A 27,640-nucleotide genomic window follows, 5' to 3' on the forward strand; every position below is an offset into this window, starting at 1 on the left:
CAAAAGATTAACATGACGAAAATATTATTAGAAATCATACGATATTGTGCATGGAATTTTTAATCCTTTAAAAATAACTTTGCTAAATACCATTGCAAAAGCAAATAGCCATTTTTATATCAAAACTCGGTAAAAAATTTTATATTCTGAACACATTTCACATGTCTTAATTTATCCACTCTAATTTTTATGTTAATTTAACAGATGGAAACAATGGACGCAATCTAAAAGCAAAGTTTATGTTAAATTAACATATTTATAATGTTAAATTTAATTAAAATAAAATGGTATTCTTTCTTTTCTTTTTCTTGCAAAAAACAGAAGACAGCGATATCTCTTTATAATATATAACATAAGAAAATGTCGATTTAACAGATGGAAACTCTTAGAGAGGAAAGTAACTTAGGTGTTATTTTTAATATATAAAATATGTCACACCACACACACACACACACACACACACACACACACACACACACACACACACACACACACACACACACACACACACACACACACACACCACCACCACCACCACCACCACCACCACACACCAATAATTCGCGCATTTACACATGAATTGTGTTATTTTAACTCTTAGAAACATTGAATATTAACTTAACGCAGAAAAGTCAAAGTAACACAATGACAATATGTTACATTAACACCAGTATGTTAAAAATTTGACACAAAAATTTCTACACGGATAGAAATCCACTCAAATACAAAATGTTTCTTTTACCGTGAATATGTAACGTTTTCTTCGAACTTTAAGATTGAAAGACGTAACCACACATATTTTTAAAGAATATTAGAAGATGGAATGCATAAGCCGCGTGCGGAGGAGCGTTACGTCTAACACGCTTGTGCCATCTAACGCATAACTCAGCCGAATAAATAATTAAACGTTTTATTTTTACTCTCGCTTGTAGAAGCAATTATTCCATTTCTTCTTGCAGCACGGTACTACACTCGGCATACAAAAATCCGGTATACTCCGCACCCTCCATCTTTTGCATTAAATCAGACTCTGTGCGGATTTCTGGAGTCGAGCATCCGTGCAAGAACCGGTAGACATGCCGGCGAGTGATTTCGCCAACAAATTTCCCCGCGTCTCTGAAGCTCTCGGATGCAGAAATATGCAGATTCCCTTTTGGGGGTTAATTCCGTTTGTAGGAACAAACGGGGTCAGCCCCCGCGAGCGTTCGAGGCGCACGGCGCAGCGCGGCGCATAGTAGTCCTTGCATTATTTTCTCGACTCAACCGTCGCGCGCGTGATTACGAGATTACGCTTATGCAGATTGTTTCTGACAGACGGAGCTGGTCACTGACTGAGAGAATGTAAATCCCGCTTTCGCTCAATTGCGGAATTTGCTGCGCGAGATTTTCCAAACAATAAAGTTGCCGCTTTCGGCACGCTACACACTAGTTTTCGAGACATTCTATAAATGGCGATTGTATAATTACGAATGAATACAAAACTTTAAATATCACAAAAATGTCAATCAAGATAAAGTGACCGCTTAATTTGAAACATCCAATTGAGATTCTGAGAAAATAAATGGAGAAAAGCACGAGAGTTTGTTGTTTACAATTTTAAATCATAATTCGCGAAATTGTTTATCTCCTAGCTTTTAATGTTCAGATAACATATTATAATTGTAATCTCTTTTATTTTCTGTTTTAAAAAATATTTTCTGTTATAAAAACATTTTCTGTTATGTGTTTTGCAGATAAATGCGATGAATGTTTTATCTGTATATCGATCAATATTCGCAGTTTCAATGCAGATACCATTTGTAAATATCAGACCATGTTTAAAAACAAAATATGTTATAAATCGTAATCAGACAAAATATCAAAAAAATTTATTAAAAAGATAATGATTATACATATAAAATCATCTCTGGAAAATATGCTAAAAGATTTACTCATGCAAAAGCATGAATAGAATTTTATTGTAATGTTCAATTACCAAGATAATTAAAGTCAAAAATTAAACAAAATCATGTTCTATTATTTCGCTATATATATAAGAAAGATTTGATTTTAACCTGAAGGAAAAATCCGTAGATAAAAAATAATTTTTAACACTTGGTAATTAATTAGATAATAATTAGATAATAATTGTCGAAAGCATGTATTTATCATTTGGAAAATTATCATATTCCGAAAAGATCGATATATCTCGGTTATCTCGGTTAATCGAGAAATTAATTGCGAGCAATAATCCGATCTAAATCATCTCCACTGATCTGCTTCTGGTTATATCTTTGTGACAACTTTAATCCGCAATGTTGCACAATTAAAGTTTAATTACGTATGTCGTGACGCAACGCGGCTGTAATTACAGAACATAACTTGGCGTGGCGCGCAACGTGCGCATTTGCCGTATCAATACATCGCCTTTGGTAGAAATTTGCTAAAGCTCCGCGTGACGGATTAATTTCCGCCCCGCTGTAATGCAATTGTTAATTCCGCCAATCGAAACTTATCATATACGTCGATCATGTACATCGCGCGCGGATTCATCACACAAGTATTGTATTTCAAAGTTTACTGCAAACAGATTGGACTATAGAAAGCGATGAGACTATAGAAAGTGAGAAATTGATGAGATTGCTCGCCAGTGCGCACTGTTACATATACACATTGTTCAATAAAAACACAGATCCCTCTGAAGCACGGTCGAATTCACATATTGAATATTTACAATTGAAAATCTTTGAAAGTCTCTTTACCCCAGAAACGTTTATTGTCATTTATTTAATTAATAATCTCAAAACTGTAATTACTTGTCAGGCACTATATAATAAAATTACCGAATTATTGTTCGAATTAACAAAAATAAAACACACGATTGTAAAACTTAAAGTCAAATTTTCTTAACAAAAATCTAGGAATTCGTCATTTACGATCTGTGTTAAAGCGATAGGTATGCTTCTGAATAAAATATAATAGAATATGCAAATTCAATTAATTAATATAAAACTTTGCCAACTATTCAACCGGATTGTTCTAGTGAAACCATGTCTACTCATATCTATCCATTTCGGAACTAGTCAAATCATGATTAAATTCAAATAAATTAGTGCAGCAAAATAATTTCGATCAGAATCCTCTCCTTATAAATAAGGCGCACGTAATTTTATTCTATTTTTTAAATGAAATTTTAAATTATATTTTTCTCCTTTTAAAATAAAATTTAAATAAAAATAATTGACAGAAGTAATCATTTCAAAAGTTATTTACATTAATGTATCAAATTCTTTTCGTAATTATTTTATACTGTCAAAAACCAGTTTTCCAAAAATAACTTCGATATGCATTATATATCGGCGATCGAATCATAATTCCTGCGACAGAATGCACATCGCCGATCCGCATCCCAGTTCGGCCGATCCACATCAGTTGCAACGGCAAGCATCCCTCATGACACTCCGTTCCTCGTCTACATGCATAAGCTATGCATGCGTGTTTATGCAAGTTGATTACCCGTCGCGCACAGCTGTCGGAGATTGTCCGATGGACAAAGGCACGAGGATTCGCCTCGTGGAAGATTTGTGTGAGTGATTGCGTGCCATTATGGCGCACATCCTGTACCGCGAAGGATACTCTTCTCGTCGGATCGATATTCCTAATCGATCGCGATCGTTATAAACCACATCAAATTAAGCGGATTTATTGGCTTCAATCTGTTAATAAACGTATATAATAATTTTTTAAATTAGAATGACAATTTTATTTATCCACGGAAAAGAAAGGGGATTTTCTGCACCAGATAGACCCGAATTAATCATTAACAACACGGAAATTGAATTAATATCGGACCCGAGCTTTGCGCTGTTATTATAAACTCGCTAATTTACAGTAAGTATTATCGATTTCCGTCGTGCTCCTGCAGCGTTCGCATGTAAAATGCATCGTTCTTTATGCTCCCGACAACAAGCACGAGATTCGCATCTCTAACATCGTAATTTAAACTCAGCTGTTGTTGACTTTGCGGAAGAAGTTTATATCTTAATCGTTAAGGCATTAAAGTTAAGACACTCTGACATGACGCAGATTTATGTTCTCTCTATATAATTCTGCGTAACGTATAAGTAGCAAGTTCTCTAATTACCTGAATACATAATGTTATGTAATTTTGCGCTAATAGATAGCACTTGCATGCTTTAATTAAAAATTCAAATTACAGGCCGCATTACTTGTGCCTACATTATTGTAACATTAATATTTACTTCATAGTACTGTATGCTTAATTAATCTTTACCAATCTCTCATCTTGATACAGAATAATATTACACATTTTAAAGATTAAACGATAGAATGCGTGAAAATTTAATTTTCTCCAATTTTAACGCAGTCAAACACGGACACAAAGAACGCCTCTTAACTCTCTGAAAGTAAAAAAATTCACAAATGTATGGCAAAGCACACATCACACTCTTTCTTGAATTACTGTTTGTTATCCGGACAATTTAGTTTTCATTTTAAATAACGTCTTTTGATTGTAACATTATCTCAATTCTATCGATTACCATCTCTTAAAATCTGATTCAATGTTTTACCACGGCTGCATTTTTTACTCTCTGAACTATTTCGTGATTTGACTTCAGTTCTTTTTATTTGTCAGTTAAATGTCATGTCTGTTTAGGTCATATTACAAACTATGATCATTAACCGAAATTTCATTCTCTTCGTGTGAAATATACTACTTATAGACCGTCCAATCTTGAAGCACTCATCTATGAGGCTTAACAGAGAGCGTAAAATTATTTTATTTTACTTGTGATCATATCGGAAGATGGCTCAAAGCAGAGCCGAAACATCTGATGTAGGGGAGACCGGGGCTAAAAGGTCAGTTTTTTTTCGGTGCCGATTTTTAACAACAAAATAAATAATTTTAGTTAAAAGTGGTATACCACTGTAAAGAGTGAACCTTTAGCTACAAAATTTATATAGGAAATTTTTGTCTACGTCGCTTTGTTTAACCGGTATAGAGCAAAAACGACAACGGTGGAAAAATTGAAATCTCAAAAATGCCGGGGTTTAAACGTCACACTGCATTTTCAATACATATACGTACATCTAATCCTGAAAAATGATAGGATACATTTTAATAATTGTTTTTTAAGAGAAAAATATAAAAATTTATTTAAAATTTTTATGCGAAACATTATTAAAAAATAGTTACGAGGGTTCCTCTTTCCGCAGAAGTCACTCGCCCGACTTGTTTCACTCCTCGACGTCCGATGACTCTGTTCAGTGTCTGAACGGTTGTAATTCCCGTCTCATCCATATTCCATATGCAATGAGCCTGGAAATGCCTTGGAAATGCATCTGGACTGCTTACTGACCGATTAGCCCCAAACACAAGTTTCAGGTTTGATCGCCCACGAAATATTAGACATCAACGATAATGAAAAAACTACACTGGATTCGTGTTCAGCATGCATTACTCTTTATAATCACGTACCTCGAGATTTGGAGAGCAAATATTATTGCAGATATTACAAAATTTCCACGCGCAGAAAATGTAACTTTCACCTTCCGAAAACACGTTTGTCCTCGTAAAAATCATAATACGGCAGGTAACCTGCCGAAACTCCGTTGGTCACATGGGTACCATAAGCAGCGTTTACAATGTTAATAGCGAGTTCACACAATATACAGGTTCCGAGATATTTGATTTGACGCTTCAACCCCGTTGACCTTTTAGCCCCGGTCTCCCCTATAATTATGTATTTCATTAATAATAATTAAAGATTGTTATAACGTTAATTTACACACTAATAATCGCACTCTCAATGCCCTCTTTGTCACTCGGTACTTGTTTGATCACGCTCGTTCGTTAGTTATTACCGTATTTTATCGCGAAGAGATGTGTTACTCGCCGAACGGAACGCTCGCGCGCGCGGTGTGAACGATAAAGTCTTTTAATTTACTGAAAGCACACAAGCAGAGAGCTTAAGTAAGACAAAGTACGAGGTAAATCTCGCGAGCATACCGCGCCGCCGTTGCCGATTCGAGAACGAACATCGAAGAATTGTAGGGCGGAGGGGGGAAAGTAAAGAGAGAAAAGTTTCTTGTCCCCGACTACACAACGAAAAGCAGCCGCAGTGAAACGTTTCATGTCGGTCGGCAGGCCGAGGAGTCACGAAGTAGGAAAACAAGCCGGGTACCGGATGCGCTCAAGAGCCCTGTCATCCGCTCGCTATCGAACCCGATCATACTCGTTCAGGATTCTTTTTCTGCTTCATCGATCTCGCGTTATACGCCGACCGGTTAGTGAAGCAGCGCGATGAATGCCGCGCTATGTAGAGTGCAGCAGAATGAGAGGATCAAACTTTGAAAGTGTGTTATAAATTCAAAAATGAGAAAAAATATCGTATCTCCTCTGCGAATCTTAAAAAGATCTTATCTTCAAACTACAAAAAATTAATTGAGGAATGTATAATAAAATTTCATTCTGTCTTTTCTGTAGTAAAGATTTTAGTTAAAGATAAAGAATTTTAGTGTGCAGTACATTAACCGCAATCGATAATAAAAATTAATCCATGAAAATGTTGTCAATTACAAAAATGTTTAAATCTATCTTCTTTTCGTGCAAGTTTCTCGCCAAAATTATATGACAAAATATTTTTGCCTTATAATAAAATTCTCAAAAAGCAAGATCTAGTTGAAATTAATTAAAGAATGAAATTGAATAAATAATTTTATTATTATTAACATCATGCATTTTTGGGAAAACCGTTTTTGTAATCGTTTATATAATTCAAATCTATCCATTTTCGATGATTTATTTTATTTTTCGATACTTTGGTAATAAAAATTCGTTTAAATCTTCGATGTGGAACGTTGTCGTGATATGCCAATGAGTAAACACCCTGTATAGCGCTTCACATACGGACGACCGTATCTCGTTGAGTTTCCTCAAAGTTCCTCGACATCGTCAGGGTCGGTCTCGAATAGTTCCTCCGCTCGAGGCGGACAACGACGACGCAGTATTTTGGTTGCGACATGAAACATCGTCTTAGGATGTAACCGCACCTTTGAGAACACGATACACGCCGCCAACATAAAACATCGAGACATTATACCACGGTGCAGATGCGAATATCGAATTCCGGCTTTACTCGCGATAAGAAATGTCGAGCAAAGAGCAGGCTGCATTTGCGAGAAGGTTTTGGGTGAATCGATATATATTCTCGAGTGCGCTGCATCGAATCTTAACAGTGATGGATGAGTGATTGATGAATATCCCACTCTCAATCGGATAAAATTTATTCGCTAACTAATGCACCTACTCCATTACTTTACTGCTGTTACAGTTTTTTTTAACGACACCTGATTTTATCTTTTTTTTTATAGTTGCAAGTTAATAAATTTTACAATGACAAGATTTCGCGTCAATTCAGAGTCAATCTTTTTTTATAAAAATTTTAAGCATAAGGACCCTTATTAAGTCTTTAAGATATTTAATTTAGTTTAAATACCTCCGCAAAATAAACTAATATAAAACTGAACAAAAATTCTGAAAGAATCTTTAATCATTCTATGACTCAAAAAGATGTTATTATCTCGAAACTTTAGCTTAGGAAAAGCTACTCTCGTAGTAGCTAAAAAAACATTAAAATTGCAGTAATTTTTTACGTCGTCAAAAGAGTACCTACTCTAAACATCACGTACGTATCAATGTAAAAAAAAAAAAAAGATAGTTGATTATTGTACGAGCTGATGCATTTCCGAGTACGCTGCCGCATCTCTTCTCTTCCGCGGCCATATATTACTACGTGACGCATATCGTGACTTTCACGATGCAGAAAATATACGGAGGGGTTTATATCTCCTAGCTGCTATCGAAGCTATCCCGTAGATCAAACAACGTGCGCTTGTCCCGAGTTAAATTCGATGGCGGATGATGTAAATATAATGCGCGGGGCTCCGCTTTCGCGCTCGCGATTACTTGGAAAACAGTCTTTGCAGACGTCCCCGGGTATATACAGCCCCGCAGCTCAAGACTTCTTACGCCGAAGTACAAGATGAACGGTCGCGTTCGTGCGTGAACTTTTTAAACGCTTATACCTGAAACTTTCCTCTGCTTCCTGGGCGCATTGTAATCGCGCGACTCGCTCGAAACGACGTGACTTCCGTTGGGGAAAAATTTTTGACAGACTTAGGGTGAAAGACCCAATTACTGACAGTGTCCATATTACTGTCAATCAAAATTAAAATACTTTTTAAAATATGAAAACTATATCTTATATTATTTTATTAATTTTTAATAAAATCTTCAAGAAATCTGGTTATTATTATAACAATAAACTGAAACTAAAAGCCAATCCACTAATTAAAAAAAATACTTAAAGTCCGAGAAACTCATTTTTCTGCTGAGTTACGTCCATTTTTATTAGTAGAGTAGATGAAAGTAGCTGCAAAGATTATCGATTATAGGCAAAATTTGAATAGTAAGTCTCACGGTAACACATTTTTCTGATAAAATAATGTTGAAATTAAAGAAAAAAAATATATATATGGAATAAATTATTAATTTTTATAATATAATTATTTATGTCAGTAATATGTTCACTTTTTCGTGTTTTTCCTAATACTGTCAACAGTATTATGGACATAAATCCTAATACTGTCAACAGTATTATGGACATAAATCATGAAATAAACATAATACTGGCAGCTTGGTGAATGACAGAATAACCTCTAAACTTCTATGTCGACTTTGTTTTGATGGATAAGAGCGTAAACACGGATCATCGGAATACCTATCATTCTCACATATATTAGATACCTATTATTCTCTTAAAATTTGCTTGACACACCTGGTGAGGTTGTCATGTAAGTATACTTAGGTATATACTTAGGTGAAACGAATATTCCCTCCGTTGTGCAAACCTTCGGCCGGCAGCAGTCGGGAATAAAAAGTTTGGTTAGAAAAACTACCAGTAATGTGTTCATCTGGTTGCCAGAATTAAGAACATAAAATTTAGAGGTTACCAGTATTAGGTGCAATTGAGCTTGGTCATTATTATATTAATTAAAAATTAAGAATCAATTTTATTTATACTTTCTAATTTTATTTATAAAGTTTATAATTGGAGCAATCTGAAAAAAATATTTTAAAAAGATAAAGTATCATTGCTTGTATATATATATTAAATCAAATGTTACTGAATGCTTAATATGCCAGTAATTGGGTCTTTCACCCTATATCCATTTCTACCGATGTAGATTAACTTTAATCTCGGTTTAACTTACTTTTCACCTTTTTCTAGTTCCAAGAATTAAAGAAAGATAGAAGATAAGTTAAATCGAGATTAAAGTTAATCTACATTGGTATAAGAAATGGACATTGGTCTTTTAAATCTTTCGCCGTGGCACCTCGAATTTCGGCATTCATTATTTTCCATCTTATATCGACAGCGCGGTTTATTACTAACGGCTACTTACACGTGAGTTTAACGCCCTTCCATGAAATTTCTAGTGCTAATAACATGAGAATTTCGTGAGAAAATTAGATCCCAGTCAAGTTTGCAGTTTAAACTCCAAGTCTAATTTCTCCAGAGAAATAAACATAAAATTTGGATTCCTCAAAAGCTTTTTGCAACCGGAGCGTCCTTTCGGCAGGACGCATACCTATAAAGCACAAACCGCTTTGGCGAAGGGCGCTAAAGACCGGGGTCCGATCGAAATTACGGCAGTAATTCTCTGGTCAGAGCGGCCGGGGCAGAGAGAGAGAGAGAGAGAGAGGGAGAGAGAGAGAGAGAGAGAGAGAGAGAGAGAGAGAGAGAGAGAGAGAGAGAGAGAGAGAGAGAGAGAGAGAGAGAGAGAGAGAGAGAGAGAGAGAGAGAGAGAGAGAGAGAGAGAGAGAGAGAGAGAGAGAGAGAGAGAGAGAGAGAGAGAGAGAGAGAGAGAGAGAGAGAGAGAGAGAGAGAGAGAGAGAGAGAGAGAGAGAGAGAGAGAGACCGGAGGTAGATGTACAAACAGTGTCGGTCTCCCTCGTTTCTCTTTCTCCCGGAGGAACAATTCGCTTGTCCGCTTCCTTCCGGCGCGGCCGGCCGTAAATCCTCGAGCCGCGAGAGGCGACGTTACGAGAAGTATCAACTTCGTATCTCAAGCCGCTCAAGCCGTACGCCGTCGCTCATATCAAATGCAAAAACCGCACATTCACGCACATCTCTCCTCGACAAATCAACATTGTAAATTTGCTCGAGTATCTATTACGGCCATCTTTTCTCGGACTTTTCAACGAGATAATCTATTCCTATTAGCGGGCGACTCTGCGTTTATCTATTCAGTCCATCAAATAAACGTAAAAAGTGTAAACAAGGTAATGGCATAAACTTTCAAACGGGATGCCCCGCAATTTCATCAAATCGGAACGAAACGCAAACGTATTTGCGCCCGATTGCGTGCGCGTAATTGCGCAATGCACGTGTCAAGGAACGTGAATGGTCGCAAATATTTACGACGCGTTTGAAAAGTTCAGTCACGACAGGCGCGCGACGTGCAAAAATATCGATTTAGCGAGATATACGTGGATCGAAAACGATCACTAATCCTTTCATTCAACAATCGCTTACTGCGGACTTTATACAGGTTTATGCGCCAAACGAATTACGCAACTTTTTAAATTGTTCATTTCGCGCGCCGTGTAGTTTCGTCCCTCCGTTGAAAACATTTGAAAAGTTGAGTCGGCGCAACATTGCAATCAAGCGAGGTAAATACATAAATAAAATGACGCTCGCGCCAAACATGGTTACCGATGCAAAAAGGTAACAAAGTGATCTTTTTCAGGTGGTGATACTTTTTTACGACGCCGGCGATGAACACGCCGGTTACGTCCGCGAAATAAACGGGCCCGAGCCGCGTAACGCGATTAATCAATAAAATCGTAAAGTGCCGAGCTGCGATACGGTAAATAATCGCGGCAGTGGCACGTACAAATTTTACGCGATTCGCTTAACTGACGGTTATAAACGCGGCCTTTTCAGTTCGGCACGGTTCGGACGGTTGATTTACACGATCTTCGTACACTGGGGAATTAAAAAACTACCAGTTTAACCTAACATAACCTAATCTAGCCTAGCCTAGCCTAATCTAACCAGTTTAAGGATACAAATAGAGCTGTCGTTGTGAAAATATGTTTGTTATTACCGTATCTGGCGGCAGCCATTCGACTTCGCGTCCACCGATCGCCAACCAAAAAATGCGTGAGGGTTGCATGACGTGCGTGTGTAAATGTGTGCCTGTGTTTACAGTGTGTTGAGCTCGCGTCTCTGTGGGTTCGCTAAGCCCAAATGACTGTGCGGATCAGTCATCCCTGCGAGTCCAGACAAATCGATTGGATCTCGACTAATACCTCGAGAATACAAAATACCATCGCGAGAGATTATCAGTGACGATGTAAAATGTATCGTTCCGATTATTATGGTAAACTACTTTTTTTACGTATCGAAAGCAACATTCTTTTTCCAACAATAAAGTTTTCACTTTAATTAGCAGTTTGTATAAAACATAAAACATTCGTGAATATCGGTATTACACATTATGACGCTGCATTGTTCTGTAAATTTTAATTGAATATTTAAATGCCTATTTTCTGCACCGGTTAATTTAATTATAAGCTGATTGCAAAAATAATAATGAAAATTTTCGTTTAATTTCGGCATTATTTATAATCTTTGGTAGTTGTCAGCCATAATGAATTTCTTTCCTGTTCTGAAGATAATATTAATTGTTTTGATAATAGATTAAACCTAAATTTATTACAATAACGGATCCTAAATTTTTTCAATTCTTCGTCATATCTATAAATGTCATCGTATTATTATTTGTTATCATATGAAAATTATTCATGTTATTCAATAAACGCATTTAATTATAATACATTCAAGTTTTTTCATTATGGTACAAATCTTACATTTATCATGCTAATTTTCCCGATATTCGCGTCAAGATTGATATATAATATTATTAAATTATTTAATCTAAAAGAAAAAAAACTGCAAAATCTGTCACACGGAGATAAATCGCGCGATTGTGTAATTAAGCCGATGAACGCGCACCGTGCGGTCGTGGTTCCGACGGGACGAGTTATTAGTCGTGACATTAGTTTACGGCATGAATACGCGGCTTAATTAATTGGCAGCTATTCCCCGGACAGGGTGTAACTACAGATTACCAATTATAGCGACACCCTTCGAAATTTCCGGGAGATGATCGCTTTCCTCTCGGCTTTTCGGCGCGCACGATGCGGCGCGGCCGGGAAGCTGACAATATTTGCCGCTTCCACGAGTTGACAAAATTACGAAGCCGTTCGATACGTTCGTTAAACGCTTTTACCAATGTATATTTGTAACGCGCGCGAATTACGCCTGTAGGTTACTTCGCGGGTTACGTACGTCGAGCTCATTATAAATTTTCGATACGTTTATTAAACGTTTAAAAGCGATCCCGTCGTATGTCATTAATAACGTTCTCTGCTTCGCAGAAAATCATTATCGACACACACGTTTCGAGAATTTTACTTTTATCAAATGTAAATGCACCATTTTATTTTTATTATTTTAGAAAAAATAAAAGATAAAAATTGAACAGTTGAACTGATGAAAATCACAGTTTTACAAACGGTAATATTTAAAAGTAATTTACATTTAATTGCGTGGAAACTTAATTTGTTGTAATTGTGGTGATTACGAAAATCATCCGAAACACAAGTTAATTTTTTTATCAATATAATTGTAAATATTGATAAATGGACATATTATACAGAGATATTGATTTATTCTCTACAGTCTACATATTTTAGTTTTTTCGAAATAAAACGCACATCATACATTCCCATATGGATATAATATAATTTAACCTAAAATTATAATCCGATAGCAAAAATTTTACGTATTTCCAGAAAGGTATTTTACAATCGCAATGTATGCATCGTTATTCATATATCACAAGAATATGTCGGAAATATTCGAAATAAAATTTGTGGAACTTCTCGCACAGTGTAAAAGAATGTAATATGCTATGTGCGAGTAATTTAACAGAAATAATTTATAGTTATACGGTTGATTTAATTTAACGAATAAATTTCACAGAATAATACGCTATTCCAGAGAAGATCGTGCCTTTGATCAGTAATGATAGACACTGACAGGTGAAAATTCACGATTAAATTCAGTCTTATCTTTTGAGCGCAAACGATTACATTTCGAACATAATGCAAATATATAGCTGCTTTTCATTTATTGTTAGATCGGACATATCCAAATATCGTATTACATTTTATTAAAATTTTGGGAAAAGTTTTATAATAAATTTAATTATTAATTAATAATTTATAAATAAATATGTAGCTCTCTTTTAGCAGCCTTTCTTTCTTTTTCATGAAGAAAATCTTTTACAACTATTTAAAATAAAAAAAGTTGTTTCAAGCAGTTTTATAGACAATTTTTTTATGACACTGTAAAACTATTTTAGTAACATGTTGCAATTTATTCCAGAGAGAATTACGTTATATATACATAAAAAATACTATTTATAATAAAATATATAAATATTAGAATTTTGAGAAAACAGTTTAGTTATTGCCTCTAACGAGTGTGTCTTGCATTCCTAAAATATAGTATAAAATTCAATAGTACTTCGTTTCTTAACTCTCAAAATGGCTGTTAAAGTCTTGAAGCGTACACCGATTTTTGTAGCCTTCGGCAATTTCTCTTGCAAATTGCGTCGTCGAAAGCCACTCTAGCGAGACGCGCGAAACTCCGTATGCATAAACTCGCTTAGTAGGCTAAGTGACCTGTAGTCGCTATACTAAAACAAGGGTTTTCCCTTTGTTCGAGCGCACCGCCTTAAGGTTCGTGCGCACTGAACCAACGAACAAAGGATGAACAGCAAACGTGAATCTCTGTAAGTTCGCATTTCTAAAACTCGAATTTCTTGAAATATAAATATAATAATGTCAAACATTCTCCCATTCCACAAAACTTCTATTATTCGTTGTGAAACAGAATAAAAGAGCGTAAAGCTTTTATACATATACAATATTTATATCCCCATCATTTTCGCGATTGCAGAAAGATCAACTTTGTGAATACGAAAATCCATGCATTTATCTGTCACAACTCCTACTGTTTAACATTGCTTTATTTATTTGCATTAATCTAATACCTCGCATTTAATATAATATAATAAATATAATTCGCTGCCATGGTGTTTTGGTAAAATTTTATTATAAAGTTATGATAAGCTGATTATATAACAAATTTATGAAAAATGATAACGCCTGAGGTTTGTTAGTCCATATGTATATTACCTGAAATTAATATGTACAGAGAGAGAAAGAGAGAGAGAGAGAGAGAAATAAAGAAAAAGAGAAAGAATTATGTTTATCTTTATAACTAATGCAGTTCTACTTTTCGTTCGAAATTTGTTGACTCCCCCTGCGATTTAAAACTCAGTTTCTTCAACGTTAATTTTTATTTCGTTCACACTCTGCGCATTTCTACCGTCTGCTTCTTCATAGCAAACACACTGTACAAAGTAGTAAATCTATCAGTCAGTCTTTTTATCGATCGATCGTTCTATATGGAACTGCAGTGTCACTTGCAATTCGTTTTCTTTTTGCTCGCAGAAGTTCTCGCTTCCCTCTGATCTGGCTGTGTTTTACTCCGTATCAAGGATTCTAATCCACTTTTTCCAATTGTCAAACTTCGATCACCAAACTTACTTGCCCAGTCCTCCATGCAATCCAATTATTTTCCTTTTTCATCCCTTCCTATTTCAGAAGAAAAGAAATTTAATTCCCCGTCACGTAACAATTTCATTAAACAGCTGATACATCTGGATACGCTTTTTAATTATATTCAACTTTTAAACGTGCACACAAACGTTCCTCTTTCACAGCAACTTCGTATATATTTTAGCTTTTTTAGAAAAAAAAAACCTTGTTTCTGTAATCCACGATTACCTTAGAGAAATTTTATCGTGGAATATAAATTTGTTTCCTTTTTTTTTTATAATTCCGCTTTTACCACAAAATGTTTGCCAATTTTGCACGACCGCTATAATCTCTGACTCGTCTATCTCCGGAATAATTATTAATCTACAAATTCTATAGCGCAATATTACGCTGATGTTGACTGACAGAAACGAGATAAAGACCCGTTTGATGAAAGGCCGGGAGATAATGAAGCGAGCCTCTGCGACGACGGGGGGTTCGAATGACAAAAGAAACTGAAAGTAAAGATGGCCTCGATCATAATTAATTGTTCGGTAGCGTACGACGTATAATGGGTGATTATCACGGTGTCTTCCTGTGCCGCGTCTCTCGGGCGAATACTTCCAACTCTCCTTCCTCTCTCTCTTTGTGCTCTCTCACCGCCGGAAACCGGTGTACCAGAGGCTGTTTATCACCGTGGCACAAATTAGGTTTCCGTTTATGCCGAACAGAGAGATGACTGTCGAAGTAATTCGGACCTACCAAGACGCCGTAGCGGAAATAGAGCGGTATTCTTGGCGCGCGTGGTAGGCAGCCCAGGGAGAGGAGAAACGAGTTCTTGTTTCGGAGCACCGTCCAAAGGATTCGGAAAAGAAAATTGCCTCCTTCTTTTTGTCTCGTTTCGGGACGATATCATGTACGAAAGATCTTTAGGGAATTTCGCTCCGGCATGTCCCCGAAAGAATGAAATTAAGTGGACGATTTGCGTCAAAACGATTTCTAGTTTCGCGGTGTTTCTATATATATGTAAAAGTACTTGTGCTTGCACGATCGTATCGTTTGTTACGGTAACGGATGAAGAAATTAGTCAAAGTAGAACTTACATTAATTAGTATTAACATAAATAATAATAATATAAACATGTTAAGATCATGCTTGGGATTATTGTTGCTGTGCCCAGCGACGAATATTTAATATAGTTTAATTTAATATAATAAATATTATACTCTTGTCTAAATAATATTTGTGGTTGAATAAAACTCAAGCTTATACATTTGCTCGTGTGTGTGTGAGAAATCGTTTAAAATATAGGTATTTATCTGATATCATATTTATTTGATCGTTCTACAGAAAAGTGGGGGAAAAAAATAATAAGTAGGTTAAGCAGCAAGAATAATAGCTTCGGTAAGTGATTTTAAAGGAAGTAAGTCAGAAAACCGAAGGTAAATTGTAATAATCGTAACTTATTTGTACGAAGAGAATAGTTAATTCCACATGATCAACTTGTTCAGATTCAATTAATTTCACGTAACAGCAACTTCAGAAATGAGTCTCGCGTCTATTGTCATTTCCGAAGAGAGTCCCGCAAATTTAATTCTCGAAACTATGTTATCTACTGGCTGAGAAATTGGTTGATTGTGAAAATTAGATCTCTCAGTTGAAAAGCAACATTTGCTGGATAATCAACGATTGAAGATTCCCGTTCTCAGAAATATTTCGTCAAAACAATGGGATTTATTTTCATTTCAAGTTGCGCTTATTTACATATCCCTTCCGCGACTCGGATTATTCTCATAGCTGCATTGTGCTGGTAATCTAATTTTTGCGGGTTATTTTTTTCATATTTTTCTTTTCGATTTAATCACACTCACCGATAGTGTACCGCTATGATGTCTGCCGTATGTTACAGTATGGACACTTACCTGTAAAAAGACAAAGAGAAAAATAATTATTAAGAGAAAAAAAATCGATTAATAAATATAAACTATTATAATAATTAAATTTATAGTTGTTGGTGTTGATGTAATGCATTAAATACATATAATCATCTTTTGTTGGATATTTTGCTTTGCACAATTCATAAAATACATATTAAACATTAAATAAAACTTTTTTACAGTCGGGAAGTGAAATGTAAACTTTTCGCAACGCAAACTACATTATACATAATAAAACAGAGTAGAATAAAATACAAACAAAGAATTCATTCAACATTAAATTAACAGATATTAAATGCATTCAATATTAAATAAATATATTAACATTACTTCTAAGAGAGAAACAAAAAAATATATTCCACACGTGCGAACGTGTGATAAGATTTTCCAGGATCCATTTCAAATATTAAACAAGCCCGATCGTTATCGATACATTAGTATTCTGTTCTTCCTCATTTTCCCTTATTTCTCCGAACGTCTCATTAAAATCAGGCGAATGCGACGATCCAATCATCCCGATCGGTTGCGCTACGAAGACGCTTTCTAGCTCGCGAGCCACGGAGACGCCGCGCGCCGTGGCGGCTGCGGTGAACCTGCAATTCGTCGAGAAGATCCATATTCGAGGGAAACGGTTCGCGACTCACACACCTGCCGCTCTCATCTTCGCCTCAGATGCACTGAATAGAATTCGCAGAGATGGTTTTGCATTTGCGCATCGCGATCCTCCCCCTCATCCGCCCACGTCGCCCATCCCGCGCCGCGAAGCCGTGAAACGTCCTCGAAACGTCGATGGGGGATATCGGTTTTCCGCGTTTCGCTACGTACCTCATATTTTTTCGAAATCAACTCCTGAAACGTGACCGACACGCTAATAATACGAGATGTTATTTCTTGATAAAAATTTAGCTTTGAATTAGCAAATACACGAAAATAAGTGAAACATTTCGCGAAGCCTGCTTTATCACAAATTCTATTAATTTAATTCATAAAGGGTAATTATTTTATGAAAATAGAAATTACTACGACTGAGTTATAATGGTCTAGTTTACACCGATCACTTGATACGCATATTAAATAATAAATAACTAGTAAATTAGTTTGATTATTGGCTGATCAGCTCAAATACTATTTGATACGCGTATCAAGAAATCGGTGAAAACTAGGCCATTATAACTCAGTCGTAATAATTTCTATTTTCATAAAATAATTACCTACTCTTTATTTATGGATATTTTAATCAACTTGAAATCGGTTTTTTCTCTTAACAAATATCTGAACTAATAATTTCAAGTTATATACAATTGAAGAAAATTTTATTCAAGTTAAGTTGCAAAGAAACAAATAATAAAACATTATTTTTAATTTAATTTCAAGCAACGTTTCAAGAAAGATTATTTGCAAAAGTATTTAATAGTAAGAATTTAAATTTTGCAAAAAATTGATAATTTTGCTTATTCATTAAATTGATTTTAAATTAATCAGATTCTGACATTTAATATTTTAAGATATAATATTCTTTGGCATGAGGAAGATTTGTTTGCTATAAAGCAACGTCCAACATACTTCATTCTCTCGTATTATCGTAGTAACGCGAGAGTCGAAAACGTACAACGTTGTCTCCATCTAAAATAAATGGGAATCGGCAGGAGGCAGACGGTAAAAATAACAGCGAACGTGCGTACGCCCGCCGCCGTACCCCCTGACATAACAGAACTTTGACAGCGACACAAGCTGCATACTGAGACGTTCCCCGGGGGAAAAGGATCCTAGGAGGGTATTTGTCTACCTGCGTCTGACGCCGAGGCAAATTGAGATATCGATTTGCAATTTGGCACGTGGGTTCCGGGATCGCTCGGGAATACCGCCCGCGGCCGACGACCGTACAACCAATCGCGACTGATTGGTTCCTGATCTCCCGATTCGGCGACGTGTAGCAGGGCGATTTCTTCGCTGACCTATCCTTCTTAAACTCGGGACAGTCGGGACTCGGGGTCCCTCGACTCGTTTGTTCAGGCCGTGGAGAGCCCGCGTGTTACTACGTCTCAAAGACTCTCCCTGATTAACTCCCGTACACGCGGTCCTCCTTAATGTACAGAAACGATGTAACGATAGGCTAACAGACGGCATTTGTTTACACAAGTATCTGTAATTACGGAATCGTAATTAGCCTCTAATTACGCTCACACAGCGCTTAACAACTAATACACCCATAATACACGAGTATAACATTCTTGTGCTCGCGCTATATACGTAAATTCACGTTTATAATTTATAAATTTATGCGAGCAGAAATAATTGCATGTTAACCTGTCAAAGAGGTGCGTTCTATGTGGGAAATATCTCTCTCTCTCTCTTTCTCTCTCACTAATTTTTTTTTCAAATTCATACCTGCTTTCCCGAGTGCTCTCTCTAGAAAGCCGGAAATTAATTAAATCCACGTCAGGCGCTAACAAAGAATACGACGAGATGTATCGCCACACGGCCGGTAAGAACTCCTGACGTATGTTCCACTAATTATTACGTTTGGTGAAACGAGCCCTCGCGTGATGAACGAGCCCCGCAATTGTCGTCCATGGTGCCTCCATTTCTGTTTTCCGGTATTAATTGCTCGGCTACGTCGACGACAGATATAAATCAGGCCTTAATCACTGCCGGGAATCGCAGTCGCACGCGCGCGCGCGCTTTATGGCGCGATGACGGTGTGATGTACGTGATTACGTAAACGTCCGAGAGGTTCTTTTTTTTTTTTAATAACAATTGCTGGTCGCGGCAGCGGCCGGTGCCATCAATTTTGCAGTGGCCAAGCTATGCGAAGATTGCGGCGTATTCTGAGACTTTACGAGACTTTTTTGTTAAGCGCGCGCATTAGCGCGGCGTTATCTGTACTTGCGTTAGATTAAAGCTCATCGATCTTCGAATTTTATGCATCTTTTTGCATTCTCCGGCCGTCATTTACGTATTTTATGCGATAATATATTTCTTCATGTATATCACGTTTCAATAGTACTTTAAACCCTCTTGATTACAGACATGTATACGCAAATATACGTAACATTTTGCATATGCGCCACACTCATCTCTATATCAGAGACGGTCAGTTAAACCGAGCGCGCGGCGCGGCGTAATCCTCGTGACGTTTCCCATGTTATTTTATACGATCTACATTTTCAAGGGAGAGAAATTTTCACGGAATCGGGTCACATCGTGCCATTGTGCCCGCGACGAAATCATCGTGCTCCATTCGCGCCCGGCACCGCGTGACTTAATTGCGCCACACATTACGTAATAAAGCCGATGGCACTTTAATTACTGGGGGAACACAAAGGGTCATTCTACGGCTGCGAGCTGGCCGCAGATTAATTGCCGCCCTGCAACTCCGGGATCAAGATAAATCACATCTTAATATCACTATCGAGGGCCCATAACGCGCGGTTCGCGGCATATTCTTGAGTCCGTAGGGCGCGTGATTATGCCGAGCAAACGCTCTTTGTAGCAGCTTTTACCTAGTTTCCACTTGCATTAAGTTTCATAAGCGAAATAATCAATTACCATTGCCGTTTGTGGCCGTTTGTGGCAATTCGTTGAATTATATTGCAAAATCCCGTTACGGGGCGTTTTTCATTAAATAACAAGAATATTGGAAGAATTTTTGAATAAAATACTTACAAGAATAATTAATAATTGTGGATAAAATATAGCGATTAAAAGAAATATTTTATACAGCTCATTGGTTAAATAATAATCACGAGGTAAATGTTGAAAAAAATGCTTAATATCCTTGAAGCTTTTCGCATAAAAAATGGGCAATATATGTCCATACGAGGAGTGCATCATTTGAGAAAAATGATGGCACAATTATTGTCTCGCGCTGGCATGATATGCGCAAGTCTATATTCGTAAAGTAGTGCTGTACACGCGACACATACACACGCGCGCGCGTACATGCACATATATACACATTAGCATTAATAGGGATTTACCTCGAGAAACAGCTTCCTCGAAAGCGGTTTTAAGGAGAGCGGTCGTATCGTCCGTATCATAATTCTATTTTAATTAATCCGCGTATACGTAAATATGCTTGTGTGTTTTCCGTTGTTTCCTCACTCACTACGTCGTTGACTGTGTTTTTACTTTTTACCCTGATAACAAAGTGGAATCCTGCTGTAAGACTTATTCATTACGAGGTACTTCGCTTCCTATGCTTAATTAAATAACAAGAATTATAACTGTAACACTGCACTTTAAGCAACAAATGTCAAGTTTTCTTATTTAAACAATGCGTTGAAAACATATTTACTTGTACCACCATTTCTAAAGCATATTTGTGTCTCGTTAGAATCTTCTTTATTTGATAAAGATTTTATTTGATAACGATAATAGTATCAGTCTTTTCTTTCATTTTTTTTCTTTTACCTTATTTTGTCCTACTTTATTTTTTAATTTAATTCTTTTTTAATTCTATTTCTTTTTCTCTTTGATTAAAACCGGATGCAAGAGACTACCTTAAATCTTTATATTTATCGTTTTAATAATTTTCAATAATTAGTTTCAATTATCATGCAATAAAAAAAGTCTTGTTTAAGAATCATCATTTGTATTCCAAAAGTCATGTCTCGTCATATCGTATTAATAAAACCTCTCCGCGCATTCTCTCCCATGCATCACGTTTATGAAAATGTTAAAAAAACGTGTATTTTTGAAATGAAAAAGTAAACACCTGAGAAGCAAAGCTGCATCTTGTCCTCTGCCTTTCATTTACTTTTCATATTTTTCGCTAAGGTAAATTTACTAACATGCTGTAAAGATATTAAACCAATTTCGTCTCTATGTGGGTACCCATCTGCGTTTGCAGACGTCTTAGCGAAATTGGTTAGACTCCATTAAATAAAAAAAAAAATTCCAGCAAGAAAAGCGCTTACTTTCACGCTCACCCTCGTGAGTTCCCGCTATCCCGGCGCTTTCCGCGCTTTCAACGTGAGTGATACCTACATCGTGCGCGCCGTTTTTGCTGGCGGAAACTAAAGCCGCCGGACGTAGGTATATGGTGCGAGACGCGATTACAAGATTTTTCTTTCGGTGCGTTTCCGCCGCGGAAAAATTGGATAAGCTGATTCTCTCGCTCGCGTCCAAGTGGGAGAGTGCCGAGTGAACAATGAAAGCTCAGACGTCGTCATCGCTGGTTTTGATGATGCAGCTTTAATGGAAAAGCCATAGGTGAGAGAGACGCCACGGCGGCGGTCTTTCCGCGACTTGCTTGAGAGAAATGCGGCAAGTGCGGCGTCGACGACGACGGCGGCGGCGGCGAAACGAGAACGACACAGACGACGTTGAGAACGGCGGGATTCATCTTTCTTACCGGGATTTGCATATCATTTCACGTATTTGTCATTTTTACCTAAATTCTCCGACGATGTATGCAGTGTATCCATTATGCCTGCGCGAAATATTGAACGAGAAGGCCGCGGGAATAGCGAGATAAAATATCTGAGGAGAGAGACTGAGGATTTGGCCCGAGATGCAGAATGCGGATCGATAGTCGCGCGATTTTGTGCTTGAAACTGTAATAAAGTCATCTTGAGAGCTTCGAGAGAATTGTTTTACGTATATGGGCGTCGTTATTAAACCGCTATATTTTGATACAAAATAGCGGGAGTGTTGTCGCAATATGTATTCTTTCTATAGTAGACTATAAGTTTATTCTATCAAATGAAAAAAATATCGAAGAAGAATATATTTTTAAAAGGGGGGGATTTTGAAGTCGTCTGTTTTTACCGATCGTGATTTTTTAAAACACGCTATTCTTTTTATTGCCTTTACAGATTTAAAAATTCTTTTTTAGAGTTAAAGTATATGCACTAATGCGCCCCACAACGAACGATTTTATGTCGAGAACAAAAATAATTTCAGAAATTCAGATCTTCTTTACCTATTCTATAGGTAATAGAGCAGAGCTGCCAACTCGTGACAATATACTTGCTTTATATAAAAATTCTATGGTTTATTGTTACAAAATGAGAACGCTGTGGAATGTGGATTACATAATAAAGAAAAAACATAGAGTCCTCAGAATCGGGTTTAGACATATCTAATATAAAAGATTAGTGCGAAAAACGATTAAAATAAATGTGTATGTGCAATGTCCGCGTATGGAAGAGTACTAGAATATATCATTCGCTGTGGGGTGCATTAGTGCATAATACTTAAACTTTAGAAACGGATTTTTAAATCTGCAAAGACAATAAAAAGAAATAAGTTTGCTTTAAAAAAGTCGCGTTCGACCGGTAAAACAGACAATTTAGGATCCAATCCTTCTGACAAATAAGTAATCGCTTCTTTAATACAAATAAGAATACGGTGAAATTGGCGTTGACGCGCAGAAATATGAAACGACGAGAAGCGAATCGAAGTGGACGGCCACGTCGCCGACTCCGGAAAGTGTGCCGAGCGGCTGTTCTCGAGAAGAGCACCGGCGCGGCACCAGGTATCCGTAGAGTTTACGGAAGCTCGGATACACGAGCGGGCAGTTAGTCATGCGCGGAATGAGCCAACTTCGGCCAACTTTCACCCAACTTCCGCTGTCCGTAATTTTAAGCGGCGTGCGGTCTCGACGGCTCTCCGCCGTTTATCCGACCATCGACTCGCCGTCTCTCACCCCGGAAGAGCGAAAGACACAAGCGCGGGTTCCAGGGATGATTCCTGTAAGTAAGTAACGAGAGGGTAAAGGTGGTAACAAGAGGAAGAACATATTTTTGTCAAAACTTTAAATACGGTCGAATCGAAGGTGCTATAACGTGAAAGAATTTTATGAGGCTCAAAAATCTACCTTTGTGAATAATAAATCACTTGTTTGCGGAAAGAACACGAGAACACTCCTCGCATCACTTTTCTCGAGCGGCAAGAGAGCAGCGGTTTTTTAACGTTGACCTTTTTACATAAATTTTTCCAACGAAATGTTCTTAAATATAATCACGTTTTTCGTATCAAATTTTCAAGTTAAGTTAAAGCTGACTCTTGCTCAGCTATGTTTTTCACCCAAACAAAAGAAAGGATTAAACGTGGCGAACGCTATTTTTACTGAAGTAGTTTACATAAATTCTACGCTAGTAATGGCAATATTTATGTGAGAAGCTTGTGTTACAAATGCGCAGTTAACCCCAGACGAGACACGTCGGAATAAAGAATACGGCTGGCTTTGTTGAGCGCCCTAACTTCTCGCTGCTATTTCTCGCGTAAAAGTCTTTGGCCCTGCGGCCTCTGCAGTCAGCACTTTTTTGCCTCTTCGGTATTAGCATACCCCTTCGCAGTTGGGCTCATGATTTACTATGAACTGCATAAAATATATATGTATGTATGTATGTATACATAATACATTACATCACAGAGAGAGAGAAGCGGCATGCGTCGACAACGCCGCGCCGCGACATTTCACATTCCAGTTACGAAAGAGTCATTCTTCGTGCGACACCAGTGCGATTTTGGGAAATGCAATTTGAATTCCTCCGCAATATCTATATTCTGATAAAACAAATGCACGAATCGAAATATCTTTCCTAATATATCAATGCACGAAGAATAAAACGTGGGAAGGATTTGTTTTCCTATACGTGCATCTCAGAGAGGACCTTTTTGTTGGATTAATAACAAAAACAATATCGATATTAACGTAATTAAGTAACATTATTATTTAAAAGATATTACATTGTATGACATGAGTCATGAGGAGTATGATATCTAATTCGATAGCTATAAGCTTTTTCAATACTTGTGCATTTGTTTTAGTATTATACACTCAATTTTGTATAGAAATATATTAAATTCGTCCTCAATAACGACAATGCAAAATGCAATTAAATAAAAAATCACGTGAAAGCACACAACAAAGCAAATACTCAGACCGCCTAAAATATCAATTCTAATGAATATCACTACCTTTTGTTCGAGAGATATGATTGATACTTTATAAAAAAAAAATAGTTTATCGCGAATTTGGCAGTTTTTGCAAACAACCTTCACGGATACAGCGTTCTCTTGTTCGAAGTTCAGGGAAAAAAATATCGTTAGAGTTAGTTCACCGCAGGGGTAATATCGGACGATTCGTTTTATGCAGCATAAAGCAAAATCAAACCGGCGGATCGGCGCTGTTCGACCGTGCTCTTTTTTCAGATGAAACATCAAAGAAAAACAGGCCGCGATGAATTTGCAGTTTCGATCGGCAAGCGCAGTATTTTTCGCAGCATTGTGTAAACAAGAAATCTCGTCGTAAAAAAGTGGTACAGAATCGGTATACGTATGCACAAAGGACGTCCCAAACAGCAAATGTGTGTTCTGAGAATGTTCAGAGGATATCGTAAAGTATAAGATATTATAAGAATGTTCTTTTAAATACATCCTTATTATACTTTTAGTATTATATTCTATAGATATACATCAGGATATTATTGCTGTTAGGGGTCTCTGCGAGCAAGATAAGTTTATGATAATAAAGACTTTTACGATGCAAGTTGATTGCATTTTTGTTTTTATAATACCGTCAACATTGTTAACAGGTACGGTGTCAAATTCCATAACTTTTACATAAGCCCGTTCGTATTTGTATCTCGTTCGCATGCAGTGGTTCCAGTTATCTGCATCTGTGAAAATAAATCCACAAAAATCCCTCTGGAGTTTCAATCACTTGTAATTAAAAAACAGTTAATATCTCGCTTTCGACAAAGAAGAATCAACTTTGAAACAACCAAAAAATTGTTTGAAAAATTCAAACAATTTGTCACTTAAACAAATCACGTTACAGTTTAAATATTCATAGATAATAAAATACAGCTGTTTCTTCGATATCTTTCATCATTTGTTTTTAGCTTTTCAAAATTAGTAATTTTTGACCACTAAATCTACCAAAAGTTATAATAATAAAAATTGGTGTACCGCGTAAAAATAATAAAATGGTTCCATTTCGAGAATTGTAGAGCGCATTTTTGATACCCGTTAAATCCATTCCAATTCGACGAATCACTGATAATCGAATAAACCGCGACATGCCCCCGCCGCGCCGGCGCGGCGTGTCGTTAAACGCATGATCGACTTATACTCAGCAATAGCACGGTGGCCAGAACACATCGGTGTTACGCATATATAGACCGTGTCGACGATAAATAAAAGTCCATATGCATCCGTGTTGAACAATTCACTTTCTATGTTAACGATTTGAATGCTTGTGTCTCTTTTAAAGGCCTCTTCTAGAGCGACAATCTGCATCCTCAGTATCAATCTCACACACACATACGTCCATAGACACGCTGTATACTTCTATGATAAATATCTAAAAAAAATTTGAATAATGGCGTCTATTCGGAAAATTTATTTGAAAATGTGCGTTTGCACCTAAATAAAGGAAAATACCTGACGTACCTATGCGGTAATATATTGCTAGTCTAATATTATATATCTGTATCTTACAGGTAAAGGATTGTATGTCCATTTTTAAACGTTTCGAGAAAACAAGGTTTAAAGTTTTAAGAGCGCCCTCATCTAAGCGGAATTAAAAATATCGATTATTTTGATCATTCTGTCCTTATCCAACGAGATCCTACGAGATATCTGTCCTTGTCAGATTGCAACGCCATGTACACTGCGTGTGTGTACATGCATAAAATCTGCGATCAATGAAAATCTTTCTTATTAGGCTTTTAATCTTAGTTTCAATGATTCAACGTTGTTCTTTGATCTAGTCCGATTAGTGGGATACTTCGATTTGTACACGTAAGCTATATAATTCGTATATTAAACGAAAGTTTCCATGAAGTGACAGCTCTAGGTACAAAAGGTTAGGTACACCAAGTAGTATCAAATATAATTTTTTCATTTCTTTTAAATTTTTAGTCTTCAATTTATCACTCTACCCATCATTTCTGTATGTACTTTAAACGTGTTAAACGGATTTCAAATCTGTAAAGCCAATTCGAAGAAAATCATGCACCTATAAATATCGGTCATTGCCGTCGCTCCAGGATCCCCTTAAATAGAGGAATAATATATTGTTTTAGATATGAAATAAAAGTAGCAACTTAATTTATTAAGTTTTTAATAAAGTATCTTAACTGACATGTTTAATAGTGCAACTGCCAATAACACTTGTACTTGGTTAAAAAATTAGGCTATGTGAAAATTTTCAATTCTGAATATTATATCTTAGAAGTAATAACTATAGTAATAATAGACATAAGCATAAGACGCTTTACCGTTATACAATTTAAACTCCCGTTATATTGAAAAGTACTCCATTAACTCCATTTTGACAAAAACTGGAGATTCTTTACCTTTAAAATACAAATATAATTTTGCGTATTATTAATTTAATTCCCTCTTTGAATTTTATGCAAGTTTCTTTTACTTCTGGTTTATTCAATCCCTTCGATTCTATCCTTACAAATAAACTCAGAAAAGAGAGAGCAAATATAGAAGTAATGATTAAATCAAAAGCGCGGCGTTCGATCGTCAATAGTGCGCGAATGCGCAAACACGCGAATATTTGGCGGTAAAATATTCATAGTGGCGTGCCGGTGGATCTCGTCGGAGAAAGATCGGTCTAGCGGATGAAAAATTTATAATGCGCCGTATATTCGGTAACGCGAAATCGATGACACGCGATACACCGCGACCGCGAGACGTCGGTCGTGCCTTGAAATATGGAAAGTAACAACGCGCCGGGCGCGGGCGTTGCTCTTGCGGAAGATTGGCGGTCGTTCTTTAAGAGACATTACGGTCATGGAAATCGGCGGCATAATGCAAGGTTGTCACGCTTGGACGCTTCGCGAACGAGGTAAAGGATGCGCCCGGGAAATCGGCCGTGCGGAGACAAATCCACTGTGAAAGTTATCGACCGCCCTTCCTTCCAAGCAAGATCCATTGTTAAAAGACTTCTAAGCGCCAACTCGCAAGAATTTACAACGTTCTTCGTTATTTA

At 36.8% G+C, this 27,640-nt stretch overlaps 1 protein-coding gene across 1 annotated transcript in view; it reads right to left on the minus strand.

Moving 5' to 3' along the window:
- LOC139780135 (inactive dipeptidyl peptidase 10-like) overlaps positions 1 to 16,659 on the minus strand; it is a 199,573-nt gene extending 182,914 nt beyond the window's left edge. Inside the window, exon 1 of the mRNA XM_071718636.1 lies at positions 16,615 to 16,659. The gene's annotated coding sequence lies outside the window, so the exon portion shown is untranslated. The remainder of the gene's footprint in view (positions 1 to 16,614) is intronic.
- Between the last annotated feature and the right edge of the window lie 10,981 nt (positions 16,660 to 27,640).

The sequence above is a fragment of the Temnothorax nylanderi genome, unplaced genomic scaffold (assembly GCF_030848795.1).
Source record: "Temnothorax nylanderi isolate EJ_2023f unplaced genomic scaffold, tnyl_v1.0 TNYL_tig0264_pilon, whole genome shotgun sequence".
NCBI classification, from domain to species: Eukaryota; Metazoa; Arthropoda; class Insecta; order Hymenoptera; family Formicidae; genus Temnothorax; species Temnothorax nylanderi.